Genomic DNA, 14,625 nt, shown 5'->3' on the forward strand with positions numbered 1-14,625 from the left:
TGGTACATGTCTTTTAATGAACATAGGCACTCATGTCTGGTGCATACGTACCCGGGCGTTCAGTTGCTGCGTCATAAAGTATGGGTGTGAGTAGCTTCAGCAGACACTGCCAGACGGTTTTCCAGCATGGTTATAAAAGGCTTCACAAATTTAAGAAACAAAACAGATGAACATAGGGGAAAGGAAGCAAAAATAGGACGAAAGCGAGGGAGGCAAACCTTAAAAGACTCTTAAATGCAGAGACTAAACAGCGCCGCTAGATGGGGTGTTGGGTGGGTGGGGGGATGGGCTACCCGGGTGACGGGCATTAAGGAGGGCACTTGTTGGGATGAGCACTGACTGGGTGTTATATTTAAGTGTTGAATCACTAGATTCTATTCCTGAAATCATTATTGCACTGTATGCTAACCCATTTTGATTTAAATTTAAAAAAATAGAAATAAAGGGGCGCCTGAGTGGCTCAGCTGGTCGGGCATCTGACTTCAGCTCAGGTCATGATCCCTCGGTTTGTGAGTTCGAGTCCCACGTCAGGCTCTGTGCTGACAGCTCTGAGCCTGGAGCCGGCTTCGGATTCTGTGTCTCCCTCTCCCTCCACCCTTCCCCCACTCACACTCTGTCTCTCTCTTTCTTAAAAATAAACACACATTAAAAAAATTGGAATACAAATAAAATATAAATAGATAAAATGAAAAGACTACATATTGTATGATTTCATGTATATGAAATGTCCAGAATAGACAAATACACAAAGCAAATTAATGGTTGTGGTAGCTTACCTAGGGCTGAGGGCAGGGGCTGGAGAGTGACTGATAATAGGTGCGGGGTTTCTTTTCGGAGTGATGAAAACATCCTAAAATTAGATGGTGATAGTTGCATAACTCTGTGAATGTACCAAATAAAACTTCTCTTCTGTGCTTTAAGTTGTATAACATGTGAACTACATCTCAATAAAACTTAAGATGAAAAAAAAAAAAAAAAAAAAAGCTCCACACCTTTGCCAACGCCGGTATTAACACACCCTTTTATTTGAGCCTCTCAGAGAATCTTAAAAATCAACTTTCAAAGCAAGTTCAGCTGCAAAATCTATGCTCCTGGGAATCAGGGAGCGCATTTGCCATACATATGTGTGGATAACCCCAATTTCTCTTGTGCCTAGAGCTCTGGTCTCCTGCCTCCGCCCGACTCCTGCTCAGGAGCCTTGGGAGTTTTAGTGGGATGTGTCCCCAGTTGGGACTGGCACAGCATAAGATCTGGGGGAAGCCTAAGGCCAGTGAGTAACTGACTGAGGGAGAAGGAGAAGGAGACAAAAGCAACGAGCAAAATGCAGTTTAAAGAGTCGTTTCTGGCCACCTGGGGAACGAAGGCTGTGTTTGCACCGCAGAGAGAGCTTCAAAGAGCCCCTGCAAGACCATCTGTTTCCTCACTGACAGTTCCAGCCAGCCTTTCGTGAAAAGGAAATCCTCAGAATCCCTCACATCCGGGACGCACGAGGAGGCTTCTCTGAGAACACCCTTCAAAACAGTGGTCACCCTGAAGGTGCTGGATTCAGGACGGACCTTCCACCCACCTCCCCCCAACCCCCTGCCGATTCCCTCCCCTACCTTGCCTGCCCTAGTGCTGGAAACTGCCACAGAGCAGCAGTCCCCTACATGACAGCATTTGCTTTCCTGGTGTCTTCAAACCTCCCGAGACTGTCCAGTCAGAGAAAGACAAATACCATATGATTTCGCTCATATGTGGAACTTAAGAAAAAATAAATAAACGAGCAAAGGGGAAAGAGAGAGAGAGAGAAATCAAGAAAGAGACTCTTAACTGGAGACAACAAACTGCTGGTTACCAGAAGAGAGGTGGCAGGGGGGTGGGGGGGTGGGTAAAACAGGTGATAGGGATGAAGGAGGGCACTCATCGTGATGCACTGGGTGACGCGTGGAAGTGTCGAATCTCTATATCGTATGTTTGAAACTCATATAACACGGTATGTTAACTAACTGGAATTAAAGTAAAAACTTATTTACAAAAACACATACTCTGAAGACCACCTAGACCTCAAGGGAACAGGAAGATAACCATGTCTTATCCAGGTCCCAACATGCGAGCCTGGACCCTCAGAACGGGCAGGAAAAACATAAAGCGAATCCTTATCTTACTCCTTGAACCAAAATAAAATCCAGTCGAAGCGAATATTTCAGTGTAGAAAAGAAACCATGAAAGTATTCGGAGGCAAGAAATTAGTAAATGTGCTTATAATCCTGGACTGCAAAGTCCTTTCTAAATAAGATAAAAACCCAGAAACCATTAAGGAAATGATTGCTACCTACAACCACATAAAAGTTAAAATTGTTTGAGGGATGAAAAATACCATCCAGAAAGGCAAACAATAAACAGCAGGTGGAGGGTGAAACTTACAACCCATCTGTCAAAGGCTAATTTTCTGAAATCACACACACAAAAAACTTTTTTGTATTAATGAGAAAGGGCCTAACAATCCCATAGGGAAAAAAAAAATGGAGGAATGGGTGAAAACAGGAAGTCACAAAAGAAGAAATCCAGATGTCCAATATACATAAGAAAAAAACGCTCCACCTTAATCATAAATAAGTAAATGCAAGTTGAAGCTGTAAGATACCTTTTCAAAACTGATCGTACTGTCAGGATTACAAACAGGTAACAGCAGCCGTTTAGTGAGAGTTTGGGGAAACAGGCATGTGTGTGCACTATTCGTGGGCATGTGCATTGACGGAGCCCTTCTGCAGGACGACCATTCTCTACCTATTTGATCGGTTATTGTCACTTTCTTTTGCAAGATGGCTGCCTCTGCTCTAGGTACCATCCACATTTGAGGCCAGAAGAAGGTAGAAGATTTAATGCTAGGGAATGCTCCTCTCCTGCCTGTCTCTTACACTCATTGGCCAGAACTGTGTCACATGAGACCCCTCCACCATCCAGTTACAAGAGCTTCTGGGAAAGTGAGTATCTAGCTAAAAAGGAACATATTACCACGATTGCCTTAGCCGACCATGATTTGTCTTTAGAGGCTGAGCACCTTACCACCCTACATAAACTCCTCAACAGGGATTATCGGGGTGATAATATTTTATTATAATAACAATCAATTATTTTAATTCTAATTATAAAAGTGCTTTCAATGAATGGGTAAATAAATCATCAAACAAGCTAGAGATATGGCCATCTGGTTGGCTTTATTGAGAGCCAAGGATAGATGGTAACACATATGTTGGTGACTTCAGGTGGGGGCAATTTAGAGTATCTGCCATGGCAGAAGATGGAACAGTAATTCTCTCACAGGCACTGGGTCTGCTTTAAGCTCCCAGACCACTCCCAAAAGGCCACTGATGGAACCCAGAATGTAGCCATGTCTTGATCGTTTTGGACTCTCTCATCATCCAGGAAACTGGGGACTCCCCCCGGGACTCAGGGAAGTTGCTTTGTCTAAGGCGCTGACAGACAGGTGGGTTCTACTTAGCCCAAGTATCACTAGCGTCCCTGCCAGAGAAAAGAGTAATTCCACAAAATGCCCTGAATCCTAGCAGGATCTGCGTTCCTGCAAGGCTCTCCCGTTTTCTGCCAGATGGCTCTTCACCTTAGTCATGTTCAGTCCCCCCACTAGTTAAATGGGTCAAGGGGATCCATCATCTCTAAGGCCCTTTCCAGGTCTGTAGGGCAGCAGTTCTAAACAAATACTCTTCCTGCACCAGAGCCTCTGTGGGGTTCACTATGGGAGATCCTGGAAGTCCAACCCACTGGGACTCAAATCCTAGCTCCTCCCATACAAGCTCTGGAAGCCTCAAGCAAGTTATTGAACCCCTCTGAATTCATTTACTCATCTCAATAAAAAAAGAGAGAAAGAAAGAAAGAAAGAAAGAAAGAAAGAAAGAAAGAAAGAAAGAAAGAAAGAAAGAAAGAAAGACTTTGCAGGAAAGGAAGCTCACCTGGTTTCTACTCCAGCTGAAACTTCTGGGTGCCTTCTGGGGTCCCAAGTGGCCCTATGTTTCCAAACCCAGTGGGCACACCTTCGTCCTTATTTTTCCTTTTTGCAATACCTGATGGTGTCCCTTCCATCCTCCTCCCATCCTTGAAGCTCCTCTCTCCCCTTCTTTGAACCCAACCTCTCCTGCTTTTCTTTTTCCCCAGTCCACACTTCTCATTCTCCTTTATGGGATTTTCTTCTCCTGCCACGCTTCATTTATTATTATTTAAAAAAATTTTTTTTTTATTTTTGAGAGAGAGAGAGAGAGCATGAGTGGGGGAGGAGCAGAGAGAGAGGGAGGCACAGAATCGGAGGTAGGTTCCAGGCTCGGAGCTTGTCAGCACAGTGCCCGACTCAGGCTCCAACTCATGGACCACGAGATCATGACCTGAGCTGAGGTCGGACGTTCAACCGGCTGAGCCACCCAGGTACCCGTCTCCTGACACGCTTTAAATACCAATGTTTTTAAGCATGTAAAATAATGCTCTACCTCACTCACGATAAGAGGAATGCAAATTAAAACAATAAGAGATCGTTTTTCACCCATCAGATTAGCAAAACATAAAGAGTTTGGCAACAGTTTGTGGGCAATGATGTAGGGAAACAGGCACTCTTGCACATTGTAGACTGCGATTGGTAAAAACCCCTTTGGAGTGCAATTTGGCATCATCAAAATTTTAAATGCATAGGAGGATTTAATCCAGCAATTCCATTTATAAGAATTTGTAGTAGAGAGAAAACCTACCAGACATCTACCCAATGCCCATTCTCTCCTTCTTTACAACAGAACCTGATTTTGTTGGCAGAGCAATGGGCCAAACTAAAAGATATGTCCCAGCCTCCCTTGAGATAGAGATGGTTGCTTGACACAGGTCTGACCAATGAGATGTAAGAAAAAAGAAAAATGTTTGGAAGGCTTCTAGAAAAGTCCCTTAGGGGCACCTGGGTGGCTCAGTCGGTTGAGCATCCGACTTCAGCTCAGGTCATGATCTTATGGTTCATGAGTGCGAGCCCCACATCAGGCTCTGTGCTGACAGGTCAGAGTCTGGAGCCTGCTTCGGATTCTTTGCGTGTGTGTGTGTGTGTGTGTGTGTGTGTGTGTCTGCCTCTCCCCCACTTGCTCACGCTCTCTCTCTCAAAAACAAACATTAAAAAAGAAAGAAAATTCCTTTAAAAGGATAACAGACTTTGATGACAATGTACTCTTCTCCCCTTTGTTGTCTTTTCTCCTGCCTCCTGCCTGGAAAGAGGATGTGATGGCTGGATCTGGAGCAGCCACCTTGTAACCACAGGAAAAGAGTATGAGGACTTTGCTGTAATATCATTGTGCCACTAAACTAATGCCAGCATTTGCCTACCCCAGATTTCTCATGACATAAGAAAAAAATACGTCCTTACTTTGTTTAAATCTCTGTTGAGTTTTTTCTTACATGCAGCCAAAACTAATCCCTAAGTGATGTCTGTATGTACAAGGATATTTTTGCTGTATTGTTTATGTAGCAAAAGCCTCAAAACACACTGAATTCCCACTTATAAAGAACTGGCTAATTAAATTATGGGACCTGCACGAGGTGGAGTATTATGCAGCTATATAGAGTATTATGCAGCCAAATAAAAGAATGAGATAAATTTTTATTGTTACTAATAAGGGATAATTGTTAAGATATGTATTTATTTTAAGTTTTAAAAGAAAGAAAGTAAATATAATACACTAACATTTATATAAAATTGCTTTATAGGCTTAGAACATTTCCAGAATACATGAGAAACTCACATATCTCTGGAGAAGGGGTCTGGGTTGTGAGGGATCAGGAGCGAGAGAACTCGCCGTTCACTGTATACCTTCTTGTGCCATTTGAATGTTCACCATGTGCACATTTTATCTCTCCAAAAAGCCCATGAGAATTGTATTACTTTATTGGACAGAGAGAGGTAAGAGGGAAAGCCAATTATTTCCATGACTCATTCTTTTCATTGAATGACCCCCCAGCCCATGGCCTCAACCACCACATATATAATAATAGACCCAAACCTGAATTATGCAGTTCTGAGCCTTCAGATGAATGCCACACTTACTTACTGGACCACCCTTTGGGCATCACCACCTGGAGGCCCCGTGGACACCCAAATGGAGCAGGTCCACACCTGCAATGCTGGTCTTCCACCTGTGTTCTCGGTAAAGTGGCCAACGATACCCATTCGGTGGCCCTGCCATCTGGGAAAGGAGGGAATCACTCCAAGTCCTGCTTTCCACCCTCTGTCTCGAACCTCCCTCCTCTCCCATCTGGTTCCGTTGGTCTCCCTAGAGATGCCGCACTAGTCGAAACCTTCCAAAAGTACAGGCAGAAGCCCCAATCCGCTGCTTTGCCCCTCTTTGCATGCCCACCCTCTTCACTTCTTGTTCACTGTCTTCCCTCCTGGACTGGCATTCCCATGAAAAGAGGGACCACTTCTGTGTCTTCCACCGCTAAATTCCTCGTATTGATAGCAGGCTCTGAGAGCAGGGGTTGCACACCGATCGCCTGAGCTAAAAGCTGTGGCCAGCCTCTCACCCTGCTCTTCCAGTCCTGTCCCATCCATCCGTCTTCCCGCCAGCCCCCAAAACCGTCCGCTTCTCTCCATCCCCGAAGCAACTGCCCTAATCCGGAACTTTCCGCTTTTCTAAATGATGCCCACACCCCTTCACAGGACTCCCTACTTGGCCCCCTCTGACACAAATGTCGGAATGGAATATGGAAAATGGCAATCTTGTCATGTCACCCACCGATAAATAATCATAATAAATAAATAAGTGTCGCAAAGCCCACCTCTACCTTACACCTTTGAGACTGTCTCGGAGCCTTGGCCTCAATCACATGGAACCATTAACACTTTTTCAAAAATGGCAGTGCTTCAGATCTCCATGCCTGCCCACATATTCCTTCCTCCACGTGGAACACCGCCACCGTTTCCCATCACCACTCTTTAATTTTCCTTTTACTTAAATCTTTCAAACTCAGCTCAAAGGTTACCTCCTCCAGGAAGCCATCCATGACTACCCAGCCTGACAGAAGGTTCCTCCCATCAGGACTGTGAGCTCTTGAGGGAGGGGCCGTGTCTCATTTGATTCATACCTTTGGTGCCCAAAAAAGTGTCTAATATAGGGAAAGCGCTCGATAAATGTTTGTTGAATGATCAAATAAATAAATCAGTGAATGAATAAATGGATTTTGCTAGAATAAAATGAGGCATGTATAAATTACCTGATACCATGCCTCGTCCGTAGCTGCCCAGAAAATTTACTTTCATTCCTTCCTTACACTCTCCTGTCACTCAATTTTCCCTGGTCTTCCCAGCCCACGTGTACCAGTGGAGTCCCCTTGACAGGCAGGACATGCTTGGCCCCACCTCCCACCTTGCCTGTTCCAAAGATTCTTTTTTTTTTTTTTTAATGTTTATTTATTTTTGAGAGGGGAGGGAGGGGGAAGGACAGAGAGAAAGAGGGAGACACAGAATCTGAAGCAGGCTCCAGGCTCCAAGCTGTCAGCACAGAGCCTGTTGTGGGGCTCGAACCCACAAACCATGAGATCATGACCTGAGCCAAAGTCCGATGCTTCACCAACTGAGCCACCCAGGCACCCCGCCTGTTCCATGATCCTGAAAGACCCCAAAGGGTCTTGGAAACTTACCCATCAGCTACCTTTACCACATCACACCTGCAGTGTGTGTCCTCCTTTGCCCCAGCCCCACCTCCCGGATCCACGCAGCCAGTCCCCAGGGTTCACAGGACAGTGCTGCTGGTCCCGTGCAGGGTGCTGTGTCCACGCTCCTTCGTTTATACTCACAGCCCCTCACTCCACCAGGTTCAGCTAGTAAGAGGTCCTCAGACCTCCCTGCCCTCTCCCTGCTGACGTTCCTGCTCCCCGGAGTAGGTTCCTGCCTCTCACACCCACTGCGGGGCTGGCTCCCTTACCACCCCTTGCCCTCCCCTGCAGGGTGGTCCGCTCTGTCCTCTCCAGATTCCAGGGTCCAGGGGCCTCTCGGAGTCCACGCTTGCTTCCCCACCTGGCCTCACTGCCCACCCTGGCTTCACAGCTGGGAGCTGGATCTCTACAGCCGCCAGGAGGCCAGAACGGACATAGTTTATTCCCATCACTGCTTCCCTCTAAATCTGAACCGTGACCAAGAGTTAAAAAAAAAAAAAAAAAAAAAAAAAAAAAAAAAAAAAAAAAAAAAAAAAAAACAAGAGAGAGATGAAAACCCATAGGAACAGGACGTCCTTTTCAGTTGCCTCCCCAATTCTGTCAGGGGCTTAGTCCAAAAGAGGCTTTAATTGGTCAAACTATGTGTTTTTCACTGAAAGAAAATGCCATAAATGAAATAAGATTCACATTTGGCACGGGTGTGGGGGGACAGGGAGAGAGGGACCTCCTCTTTGTCAGGCCCTTCAAAAGGAAATCGGGGTGGGGTGGGGAGGACCCAGAGCCCCCCACGATCCCCAGGGGCGAGGACTTGTCCCCAGGGACACCCTGGAGTCTGTGTCCTGTATCGGGCCACAGGGGCCGGCACAGTCTTCCCTCACTTCCCGGCTAGGTGCCAGCACCGACCTCACACCAGCTGCCTGCTCCCTGAGCATGTGAGAGGGGTGGGGGCTGCAACCTGGAAGCATGTGGCCCTCCAGCAGAAGAGGCCATGAGGGAGGTGACAGCCCCCAGGCAGATGAGGCACCAAAGGCCTGTGCAGAGCGCAGGGACAGGAACAGCAACCTCTCCTCCGTCCACATCTGCTCCCTCCTCCCATGTCCACTCGACAACATCCCATTCAGAGAATCTCATGAGGTCCCCGCAAGACAGGGAAGAGGCTCCTGTCTACTGGAAGACAAGCGTTAGACACAAGATATGTCAAAAAGACAAAAAAAGCAGTCACCTCACGACAAGTCACAAACTCGCGGAGTGCTCCTTCTGGTGAGTGTCAGGAGCTTCCAGATAAACTCACCATCTCACCCAAACCTGCCCCCAACAGAGTCTGGACTTCCATTAGAGCTCCATTTTTGCCACCTTGAGATCTGAAAAACCTGGGGGAAGGGCATATCAGTTCCCTGAGAAGAGTAGGGATTGATCACAAAGACACAGGAAGTCCACTGTTTGTGTGTGTGTGTGTGTGTGTGTGTGTGTGTGTGAGAGAGAGAGAGAGAGATGACAGGGACAGGAAGAGGGGGAGAGGGAGGGCAGGAAGCGAGGAGGAGGAAGGAGAGTTCCAAAGAATTAGAAAAGAGGGGCTGGGGCCACAGCCAATCAACACAGCTTCCCAGGTCTTAGCTGCCCAGGATCAAGGTGAAACTGAGCAGTCAAGAACGCCTTCCCGGGGTGGACCAGGGTCACTCTTGACCCCCTCACTCACAGCAGGTCTGAGGCCAGTGGGTTGTCTTCTATTGTCAAGGTCACCTTCCCCAGCTGAAAACCGACTAGAAGTCTCCACATGGGTTAGGGAGAAAGAAGGAGATACCTTCAGCAAAGGGACTGGCACCCCAAAGGGAACGTCAACAGGAAGCAAACATCTCAGGTTGTCAGCGTGGGCCAAGGCAAGAAGGAACAGTGTCCCAAGAAGGCCCCGACAAAAACAAATGCATTTTACCCGAGAAGAGAGAGGACCTCAGAGGTGTTCTCTGGTAGGCATTTTGTTACATCCATGAGCAAAGACAGTTGGATCTTGGAAAGGGGGAGGTGGGACAGGGAGTTCCGCTGGGGTAGAGGAGGATGGAGACAACGGACCAGGGGAAAGGAGAAGCCAGCAAGATGAAGGCAGGAGGAGTGAGTGGGGGGGAGGGGGAGCAGAAGTGTGCCAGAGGCCAATGGGAGCTGTTAGAAAGGTTTGCATGGTAGAACTGGGAGCCCAGCAGGAACCCTGCAGGCCACATATGCTCACCTGACAGCTATGCCTGGCACCAGGCCTAGGAGATAATCAGGCAAAGTGTCCTGCAGACTGGTCCTAGGACTAGCTCAGACCTCATCAGGGCCTGCCTCAGCCTGACGTCCAATGCCCCGATGTTTGTTTTCCTCTGCAGAACCTGATTCCCTGAACCCTAACTGGCCCTACCACCCAAGCTAATATTCTGAACAACCCTCGCCCAGCCTCTTGCTATAGAAGCCCCGCCAGGCAGCTTCTCTCCCTTATCTCTTATCCCCGCCAACATAGAAAGAACCCCGGACAGGAATCCAGGTCTGGTCAGGACAGGGGATAAGCTGTCACCCACGTCTGGGCCTCTATGTCCTCCATGAGGAAAACGGGAGCCATAACATCAGCCCTGCCTGTGTCACAGGGCGCTTCAGGATGGAACGAGGTAAATGCACGGGAAAGCTCTTTGGAAACTTTCAAATGTTGTGGAGGTTTATTATGATTATTATTCATGTCTGATTTTGCCGCCTCCGTGGAGCCCCAGCTCCAGTTTGTGCCTATGCGATGCCAAAACAACCAGTCAAGTCCATCAAAAAGTCACTCAATTGAGTGGGAAAAAATGCAGGCGGCTCTGTTGCGTGCTATCAGAAAATAAAGCCGCGAGCATATCACTGGTGTTTTTGGGAACGTGCAGTGGGTTGTTCTAGGCACTGGTTTTGAGTTTTTCTAAGGTTTTCACCTCCTGTGAACCAAAAAGAAAATGACGATGGAAAAAATCAAGGCCCTCAATTGTTTCCCAGGAGTGAGGATGGCTGGATGGCTTAGGGGAGCCAGGCTTAGGGGAGGTTGGGGGCGGGGGGAGACAAAAATTCCTGCAGGGGAGGGACCATTGTCACTCTTGAACCCCTCCCTCACTCACAGCAGGTCTTAGGCCAGTGGGTCATCTTTGGTTGGCAAAAAGTCCCCTTCTCCAGCTGAGAAGCGACTTGGGTAAGTCCCCACATGGGTCAGGGAGAAAGAAGGAGATACCTGGATGGTTAGCCAAACCAGCAAAGGCTGTAAAAGCCCTGGCCCTGACCACAGGGGCTGGCACCCGGGAGATAGAGACCGAGAGAAGGAGGGGCTGACATCTGGGGGTAGAGAAAATTGTGAGATAAAAAGATGCTTTTAAATCAGAAATGTCCCTAGAGGGCTGCTTCAGAGTGGCAAGTAACTCAAGCCAGTTAGTTTTTCTCCATGTGAGCAGTTCCACAAACATTTTGCTGGGAGAAAAGATGGAATCCAGTTTTTAAGAAGCGGCTGAGCTATCATCCATGAGTTTTATTTATGCAGGCCTTTCCAGCACACCATTCTCATCCGAAGGCATCTGCCTCTGAAATGAAGTCTCTGGATGGAATGGGAACATATATGAGTGAAAAACCAAGTCGCATCCTGGATTTAATTCTATCAGTTAACAAGTCTTTCCCAAGCAGCTGAGGACTCCCAATCCTTGGCTAGAGGCCAGTGGGGGCAGGGGAGGGGAATGAGAGAAGGGCGTCAGGGAGAAAGAGACCCACAGGATATGAGAAGGGCCATACCATGGGGTCGCAGGAGTTCAGAGGCGTGTATAGGCTGGAGCTGTCCCCACCAACAGAGTAGGTCTTGAGATAATATTTGGGAAAGAGACTTTGTTCAACATTAAGTTGTTTGTCCAAATATGTATTTTGATCATTATTAGCATATGTTTGAAATAGCACTTGAAAGGTGATTAATGTAGTAGACGCCGTCAGGGTTCCACCTGTATCCCCTGGGAACCACCTATTCCCATAACCCACCAGGACGGGCAACTCTCTCCCTGGGGGTTCCCTTGGGCTGCTGGAGCATGCGTAGGGCGCTAGCCACAACTGACAGCAAATTAGCCCCACCCCCAGAAGCTACACCAATGACTGATGGGAATGGGTGTATAGATACCTCACCTCCCTCACCCCACAGATGGGATAACTCTGAAGTTCTTGAACTTCACAGTCTCCTAGACCTCAGATTTCTCCCAGATTTAATCCCCAGAGGGATTAGGCCCCAGTTGCCTCCAATGGCAGCTAGCCTGATAACTCATGTTTACTGGCTGCCTTCCTTCCTCTGCCTCATTCCCCAACTCCTCAACAAGTGCTTCCTGGGATCACCTCCCCAATAAACTATTTGGACATGAATCCTTATCCCGGAGTCTACTTCTTGGGCAACCTTAATTGAAATTATACATGTATTTTTATCACCCTTTCAAGCTTAATTTTGTATCTTTTATCCTATTTAATCCTCCAGCAGCCTAAGAAAGTGGAATTATTTTTTACATGATGGACTGAGACCCTGAAAATTAAGATAACCAGCTGAAGATCACATAATCAGTAACTGACACACCTCGGTCTATGTTTAATATCTGATATGCTGACTCCTGCCCTGGTACTCCCTCCATCACACCCCACTGCCCCAGTCATTCCCATCTCTAAATAAACTCTGCATGGGGTGCCGGGATGGCTCGGTTGGTTGAGCATCTGACTCTTGATTTCAGCTCAGGTCGTGATCCCAGGGTTGTGGGATTGAGCCTCACATTGGGCTCCACACTGAGCGTGGAGTCTGCTTAAGATTCTCTCTCTCCCTCCCCCTCTGCCCTTCCCCCATTCGCACTCTATAGCTAACTAGCCAGCTAGATGATAAATAATAATGTAACCCCAGAGTTCATGTGGACAGTGTCCTTACAAGAGAGGTATGTAGAATGATACATTTTCTCAGACTTTACATATCTAGGCTATAAATAATATATTCCTGCTACCTTTACCTATGAATAACACCTTAATGGAGCCAAGAATTCTTGGGTAGCAATCCTAGAACTCTGCTGATAAATAATTCCCAAAGTACTGTAGTGGCAATTACCTATGGATATTAACAGAGGCATAACATTTGTTATCGGGAAACGTGGATAAACGAGGAGAAACCTTTTTTTTTTTTTTTTTTACTAAATTAATGGGCTTTCTAAATTTCAAAAGTATTGATCCATCGCAGTCCCCAAGCGTGTATCTGTCTTCCAGAGCTCAGCCATCATAGTCTCCCAAGACAATGATGGACATAACATCTGCTTAAGATATGATTTTGTAGCATTTACCCCACTTTCTTTATCAGCGAGAGTTCTGAGTCCAGACTGAATTACTTTTCTCAATATACCGGAAGTATTAAATCTTCACCAGGATGCACTGAAATGTCAGATTCTTTGTTATTCTGTTAATGAAACACAGTTCAGCTCTTTTATTTTTACTGTAATTTTCTCACTTTATTTAAATTTTTATGGAAATGGTTTTCCAACACTACCTATCTATAAGAAAATTATTCAATAATTAGAATATTTGATTTTATATCCCAGAGCCTCCGTTTCCCCCAAGAATCTCCAGCTTTCCTTTCTTTTTTTTTTTTCTTCTCAGAAAGCTACATATGATTTTCTTGCATGAAAATATTTACAGGTACACTTTTGAAAGTGTCTCTGTTGGATAAATAAAGATACATTCTGTATTTAGTGTAGTTATATTTTATTGGCCTGGGTGATATTGTCTAATCAGAATTCTTTTTTTTAACATTTTTATTTATTTTTTGAGAGACAGAGACAGACAGAGCATGAGTGGGGGAGGGGCAGAGAGAGAGGGAGACACAGAATCCGAAGCAGGCTCCAGGCTCCGAGGTGTCAGCACAGAGCCTGACGTGGGGCTCGAACCCACAAACTGTGAGATCATGACCTGAGCTGAGGTCAGATGCTCAACCGACTGAGCCACCCAGGCGCTCCAGTCTAATCATAATTCCTAATAACAGTGAAAGAAATGAGGAGAGAGATGACCTCTGATAGCAAAATTCTCACACTTTTTTTTTCTACCACCATGTGGAAAATGTTTTCTCTTGCATAAGTGTACCTTATTATTTAGGGTTGTGCAGTTCAGGCCTTTTGAGGTTCATCAATCATTTCTGGTCTCAGGAAAGTATCCTTTCATGCCTTTAATTCTTCTGCTCCATTTTTGTGGTGGGCTCCATGCTTTCTCTCCAGGGTTGTCATCTTCTCTCTTATCAATGTCATCTCTTGACCTGTTGCATGGCGTTCTAGACTTTCTTAAGTTTGCCTGAACCATCACTAATTTTATTTTCTGCAATGTCATTTACATTTTATGCTATTGAGTTTTCATCTTGTTTGAACAAATAATGCAGGCTTGGGATGCAAAATAGGAAACGGGAAAAAGTAAATCTCCCTTCCAACCATGCCCCTCAGGCATTTCTCTCCACAAAGGTAAGCACTGTTACCAGTTTCACAGAATCCTTTTAGGAATAATTTATATACAAGTATATACAAACACACACACACACACACACACACACACACACAATCTGCATATCTATCTCTTAATATGTTTTTAGTGACAATTCCCTATACTGTTGAGAATGGTAGTATGTCTTGACAAATAAGTACATGTCCCAACCTCTTCAAGCCTCACGTTGTCAGTTATGACATTTATGGGTGCAATAAAAGAAGATAAAAAGGTGGATCGCCAAACTCAATATGAGGAAGCTACTTGTTTGCCATGACAAAATGGCAGCTTCCAGGCTGGTCAACGAGAATCCAGATTCCTTCCATCTTTTTGTTCTGCCAGGCTCCCACATATCAGCGTGTTAATCTGAGTCTTCATGGTCCCAAGATGGCTGCAGGAGTTCCAAACATTGTACCAGAAACAATGATTTCTAGAAGCAGAAGAGTGGTT

The 14,625-nt window shown here is 46.1% G+C and overlaps 1 long non-coding RNA gene across 3 annotated transcripts in view; it reads right to left on the minus strand.

The window, feature by feature from the left end:
• The window catches only part of LOC131485471 (uncharacterized), an 85,790-nt gene that overhangs the window by 56,401 nt on the left and 14,764 nt on the right, over nucleotides 1-14,625 (minus strand). For all 3 annotated transcript variants that reach the window (XR_009248862.1, XR_009248863.1, XR_009248861.1), the window contains 2 exons: nucleotides 777-850; nucleotides 52-140 (listed from right to left, as the gene is read on the minus strand). This is a non-coding gene — a long non-coding RNA (uncharacterized LOC131485471). The remainder of the gene's footprint in view (nucleotides 1-51; nucleotides 141-776; nucleotides 851-14,625) is intronic.

Source organism: Neofelis nebulosa, chromosome 9, assembly GCF_028018385.1.
Source record: "Neofelis nebulosa isolate mNeoNeb1 chromosome 9, mNeoNeb1.pri, whole genome shotgun sequence".
NCBI classification, from domain to species: domain Eukaryota; kingdom Metazoa; phylum Chordata; class Mammalia; order Carnivora; family Felidae; genus Neofelis; species Neofelis nebulosa.